Raw genomic sequence first — 6984 nt, forward strand, 5'->3', positions numbered from 1 at the left:
TTGATAGCCGAGATGTGGGGTGGGTCAGTGGATAGAAAATTATTACGAGGACACATCAAGGCTCAGTGGATTCTTGCTAGACCCAACAGGGTTCTTGCTGAAGGCAGGGCAGGATTAAAAGATATCAAGGGTGGAATGAGGAATTTGATCAGATAGCAAGGGTGGGGGATTTTTGCTAAACTGACCCGGAGGATTCTTGCTAAAAGTTGAACTAAGAGGACCAAGGACACAGCCCCAGGTCTGGACCTAGCTGAGAATAAGGCTCAGGGGAGCCTGACTCAGTTTTGCTTAAAGAGAAAGTCTTTGTCAGTAAGTTTTCTTTATCCACATCTTCATCAACATGTGACATTGTCCTCATCGGGGACCCCCCATGGAGCAGCATACACTTGCTTGGATGAGTGAGTTTCCGGTGGGTCAGTTAAGAACCTCAGAAAGTAGGTGGGCTGGAGCCATCTTGCTCCTGGTCAAGAGGCTGCCCTGTAGGGGATGAACCCCAGTGGTCAAGAGGCTGCTGAGGGCACCATGGAGGACAGGCCCTGGAGGGGATTGAAGGAGGTCAAGTTGGAGCTGGTCTCCCACTTCATGACCTCTCTGTGGGCACACCTCTCACCAGGGCACCTGGACCAAGAAGCACTTTTTATGTAAAAGAGTCATAGAATAAATCAAAAGAAGAAAGTTTAATTAAATGATTATATAAAAATTTAAAACATCTGTATATCAAAACAGCACATACAAAATTAAAGGACAATCAAATCAGAACACAATTATCATAAATATGACCAAGAGAAAATATATTTCACATATTAAAAGTGTGAACAAACTGACTTAAGAAAATCATCAGATTCAAATAGGCAAAAAAACAACAGAAAAGTAGCACAAAAGAAATACATTAGTCTAGAAATATAAGGAATGTTCAAACTCAATAGGAAAGTAATATAAGTCAACAATAAGACACCAGGTTTAATTTACCAAATCAATACACCAACCCAGCCAGACCTTAGCCCCCTCATTTGAACCATATTAAAATGATACTTAAGTTTGGCAAGACCAGGGTAAAAAGTCTTTCTTGTTTCATACACATCTGAGGTATGTAAGTTATACAGTTTTTATGAAAAGAAAATTTCCAATATTTAGTAAATGTCTTTTGAAGAGTCATTTTAAACCAGAAATTTCTCTGTTAGGAATCAATCTTAAAGAATCTGAAACACAGAAATAACTGTTTACACAAAATGTTCTTTTCGCTATTCTTTATAATAAAGGATTAAAAACAATAAACAGCAAAGATATATAAGCAGTCAAGCAAGTTGTGATAGACTATTAAAAAACAAATTAAGGGGCACTGGGTGGCACAGTCAGTTGAACATCTGACTCTTGGTATCAGCACAGGTCATGATCTCAGGGTGGTGAGATCGAGCCCCATGTCTGACTGCACTGAGAGCAGTCTGCTTGAGCCTCTCTCGCCCTCTCCCTCGGCCCCTCCCCCATGCTCTCTCTCTCATAAATAAATAAATAAATAAATAACAAATTAAAATTATGTTTTATGAGTAATAATATAGGGAAATGAGTGGGAAAATTATATAAGTAAAATACATTAAATTGAAAAGAGCATTAAGTGAAAAATATTGTTATAAAATTGTAAATATAAGCTATAGCATAATATAAAATTTTAAATTATATTCTATGTTAATATTAGAAATATGCATAGAAAAATACAGGACATGCATCAGAATGTTAATACTGATGATTTCTGAGTGGTACTGGTTTTTTTATGTTCGTAGTTATATTTTCAACATTTTCTATTTTTTCAACCATCAATATGTAACGTTCCTATAAATTTTAAAGGCAATATGCTCTCTAAAATATAAGCTTGAATACATAAGAATTCCTTTCGTGATGTTCTAGGGTCTAGAATTACTTAGAGAAGAGGTGTCACGTCATGGTGAGTGCACAATCTGGGCCAGATTGCCAGAGTTTCAGTCCTGGACTTGCCCCCAACAGCAGTGGGACCTTGAACAAGTCACTCAACCTCTTTGTGCCTCAGTTTCTTCCTCTGCAAAATGGGGGCAGCAAGAGTCCCCACCTCCTGGGGTTGTGAGAGAGGCGACTGAGTTAATGTATGTGAGGGGCATAGAGCACGCCCTAGGAAAGACAGCCATTATTATGATTCAGGAAAAGAAGGAAGAGTTTTAGCTTGCATGCTCCTTGAAAGCGAGGCCCATTTCTCTTAGTTCTTTTACATCTTTAATACCTTCTACCTGCTCCCCAGACAAAAACCTTGACAATAGTGCTGAATCCATAGTAATGTTCTCATAGAGTCAAGGGTTAGTAACTTCTTGCCATTCTTCTTACTCCTTTACTTGAGTATTGCAAACTTCAGAAGTGACCTTCCCGGCATGGAGGTAGGTGTGCGAACACAGCTCTACCACCATCATCATCGTCCCATCATAACATAGCGTTATTATTCAATATATTCAACGAGATATTAATGAAAGCAAATCCCAAATCAGCCACTTTGTTTTTTATCAGAATGTTCTGCATTCTTTTTGCCCTTAGATCAACAACACCTGTTGCCTCTAAAAGAGCTGGATGTCAAGGGCCTCTCCTTGCTGTTGTGAACGGAGAAGAACTACTTAACCACGGGTGCTGGGCAAGGAATCCTAGAATGTGACCCAAAGAAGGCGGTAGGAGCGTCTGTTCTGGATTTCCAAAGTTGACAAGCAGTATGTGAATAGGATCACATTCAAGGGGAGCTGTTGACGTCTAGGAGAGAATCAAGCTATCCGAGCAAAGTGACTTGGAGGATGGTGACAGGAATCTTAGTAGGGAGCTGAAGGCGGGGAGGGGAGGTCCAAGAACAACAGACATCCAATCAGAGACAATTGTTGAGCACCAGGACCGGATACCGTCCTCCATGCTGGGACTGTGGTCATGACAAACTGGTGGCGTGACATGATGGTTCCCCTTTGAGAGTCCTGGGGGTGCTGCCGGCACTCAGCCCAGCTGTCAGCCCTGGTGAGTCTTGCCTAATGTCACACAGCCCACATTCAACTGTCAGTTGGGCAGAGATGCAAAGCCCTGGGTATCCAATCCAAACCTGGTCAGTTTTGAAGAGTCATCTCATCTTGATTCCCTGTAGGGCATCTGTTGAGATGGCGTCATGGCCCCATGGCCACCTCTGCCCAGTGATGTCTCTCCCCTCCCCTTTCACAGTGCTAATCCTGAGAGCTCCCTGATAAAGGCCTGCAGGGAAATCTCCACCTCAGAGTCTATGACAGTCCCCGCTCCCCTCCGACAGAGCTTACATCCTAGCGGGAGATACAGAAAGTGAACAAGCAAGCAAACCAATGAATAACTTTAGAAGAAAATAAGAACTAGAAAGAACATGAACTAGGGAAAATTGATAAACAGGGACAGGCTAGGGCTAAGGGAACCAGCGAAGGCCTCTGAAGAAAGGACTTTGGGTTGAGACAAAAAGCAGTGGAGAAGTCAAAGGTCAGGATTAGCAGGTGTTTGCCAAGCAGAAAGAAGTCACTGACCCTGGAGTGGAGCCATCCAGGGTGAGCTGGGGAACACAGAGTTGGAAAGGGCTTTTCCATATAGGAGCTGACAGGCATAACAAGGAGTGTGGGTTTCATCCTGGCTGAATGAAAAGACCCGGGAGGGTTTTAAGTGCTCCAGAGACCTGATCTAATTTAGGTTTTTAAAAGACTATTCTTGCTGCTGGGTGGAAAATAGATTGCAGAGAAGTAAGAATAGAAGCAGGGAGACTATTCAAGAAATTTCTCCTTAATCCAGGTCACTGCTTCTCAAAATACAAGCCACAGCCCATTAATGGGTAAAGCAATCAATGCAATGGTTATGAACAACATTTTTAAATGAAATAGCCTAGGCTAGATTTGAATAGAATAAAATAGAAGAGAAAATTAAGTGTGTGGCATTCAGTAAGAATAAATATCACTTCATGATACTTAATGGGGTTAAAAATAGCCTTATACATCTATTGGTTGTGTCAATTAACCAAGACCAGAAAAAATGACTTAAAAAGGAAGAAGAATTGACAAAGGACCAAAGGGATGTGATGTTCTAGAGTACTCAGTGGGGTCAGAGATGCCTGTGAGAAGTAGCAGGGAGAACAGCACATGGCCTAGAGGTACCAAGACCAGAGTAAAGACCAGAACAAGACGAGGTAGTCCGGGAGGGTGGAGAGCATCTGGAGTGATTGGGCTTTGACGCAGTATCAATCCCAGCAGAGGAAAAAGGTTCTGTTTGATTTGGGAAAAAAAAGGGGGGTAGGTCTGCTGGGGGAAGGCTGACCCAACCACAAGATGGCAGACACACACTTAGGGAGGGTTCCAGTTTCAGCCCAGACCCACTGTGCAGGAGCACCTCCTTTTGCGGTGGCAAGTTCCATGGTTCTCCGGAAACTGAAATGGAAGAACAGTGGTGTCCGAGGCTGCAAGACATGAAAGCGATGTTGACGGTAATATTCAAGGCAACCTGAGGAGCTCTGTGAGCTGGCATTCCAGACGCCAAGGGGCATTGTTTGACAAATAGGTTCCACAAGTCATTCATTCCACAGTATTCTCTTCCATTATAAAGTGCTCTGGGCACATAAGTTGGGGAAATGTCTTGTTGTGGGTTCAGTTGCATCCCCCAAAATGATATGCTGAAGTCCTAATCCCAGTACCTCCATACCTGACCTGATTTTTTTAATAGGGTCATTCATTGCTGATGTAATCAGGTAAATTAAGACGAGGTCATCCTAGAATAGAGTGGGCCCCAAATCCAATCTGACTGGTGTCCTCAGAAGAGGAGGAGAGACACAGAGACACAGAGACACAGGAAGACAACCAGCTGATGACAGAGGCAGAGATTTGAGTGATGTGTCTTCAGGCCAAGAGAGGCCATGGATTGCTGGGAAGCACCGGGAACTAGAAGAGGCAAGGAAGGATCCCTCCCTACAAGCTTCAGAGGGAACATGGCCCTGCCAACGCCTTCCTTTCAGACTTCTAGCCTCCAGCGAGACAATAAATCTCTGGTGTTTTTAGTTGCAGCATGTTGTGAAGGCAGCCCTAGGAAATTAACACATTGGGCATCATCTTAGATGCAAAGCAACCAATGCCTTTTGGAAGGAATATAGCTCCATACATGTCATTGCAAATGGCAAGATTGCATTCTTTTTATGGTGAATAATAATCGATTTTATATATATATATATATATATATATATATATATATATATATATATATACCACTTCTTTATCCATTCATCAATGGATATCATTGTCATTGGACAATGTCAATGGACATTTGTGCTGCTTCCGTATCTTAGCTATTGTGTATAATGCTGCTATAAACACAGGGGTACCTGTATCCCTTTGAATTACTGTTTTTGTTTTCTTTGGGTAAATACCCAGTAGTTCGATTGCTGGATCATAGGGTAGCTCTATTTTTAACTTTTTGAGGAACCTCCATACTGTTTCCCAGAATGACTACACCAATTTGCATGAGTGTTCCTTTTTCACCACATCCTCTCCAACACCTGTTATTTCTGTGTTTTTCATTTTGGCCATTCTGACAGGTGTGAGGTGATATCTCATTGTAGTTTTGATTTGCATTTCGCTGATGATAAATGATGTTGAGCATCTTTTTCATGTGTCTGTTGGCCAACTGGATGTCTTCTTTGGAGAAATGTCTGTTCATGTCTCCTGCCCATTTTTAAATTGGATTATTTGGCGGGGGGTGAATTTTATAAGTTCTTTGTATATTTTGGATACTTTTTATCAGATATGTCATTTGCAAATATCTTCTCCCATTCTGTAGGTTGCCTTTTAGTTTTGTTGATTGTTTCCTTTGCTGTGCAGAAGCTTTTTATTTTGATGTAGTCCCAATAGTTTTTGTTGTTGTTGTTGTTTTGTTTTGTTTTTCTGCCTTTGTTTCCCTTGCCTCAGGGGACCTATCTTGGAAAAAGTTGCTATGGCCAATGTCAGACAACTTACTGCATGTGTTTTTTCTAGGGTTTTTATGGTTTCAGGTCTCACAATTAGGTCTTTAACCCATTTTGAATTTATTTTTGTGTATGGTGTAAGAAAGTGGTCCAGTTTCTTTCTTTTGCTTATAGCTGTCCAGTTTTTCCAACACCATTTGTTGAAGAGACTGTCCTTTTCCCATTGGATATTTTTTCCTGCATTGTCAAAGATTAATTGACTATATAATTGTGGGTTTATTTCCGGATTTTCTATTCTGTCCTGTTGATCTGTGTGTATATTTTTTGCCAGTACCATACTGTCTTGATCATTATAGCAACTTGAAGCTGGGAATTGTGATGCCTCCAGCTTTGCTTTTCTTTTTCGAGATTGCTTTGACTATTCAGGGTCTTTTGTGGTTCCATACAAATTTTAGGATTGTTTGTTCTAGCTCTGTGAAAAATGCTGTTGGTATTTTGATAGGTATTGCATTAAATGTATAGATTGCTTTGGGTGGTATAGACATTTAACAATATTTATTCTTCCAATCCATGAGCATGGAATGTCTTCCCATTTCTTTGTGTCATCTTCAATTTCTTTCATCAGTGTTTTATAAACTTCAGAGCACAGGTCTTTCACCTCTTCGGTTAGGTTTATTCCTGGGTATCTTATGGTTTTTGGTGCAATTGTAAATGGAATTGTTTTCTTAATTTCTCTTTCTGCTGCTTCATTATTGGTGTAGAGAAATGCAACAGATTTCTGTACATTGATTTTGTATCTGCAACTTTACTGAATTTATCAGTTGTAGAAGTTTTTTAATGGAGTCTTTTGTGGTTTCTATATATAGTATCATGTCATCTACAAATAGGAAAGTTTTACTTCTTTCTTACCCACCTGGATGCCTTTTATTTCTTTTTCTTATCTGATTGCTGTGGCTAGGACTTCCAGTACTATGTTGAATAAAAGCGGTGAGAGTGGACATTGTCTTGTTCCTGACCTTAGGGGAAAAGCTCTCAGT

Source organism: Phoca vitulina, unplaced genomic scaffold, assembly GCF_004348235.1.
Source record: "Phoca vitulina isolate PV1807 unplaced genomic scaffold, GSC_HSeal_1.0 scaffold9, whole genome shotgun sequence".
NCBI lineage: Eukaryota > Metazoa > Chordata > Mammalia > Carnivora > Phocidae > Phoca > Phoca vitulina.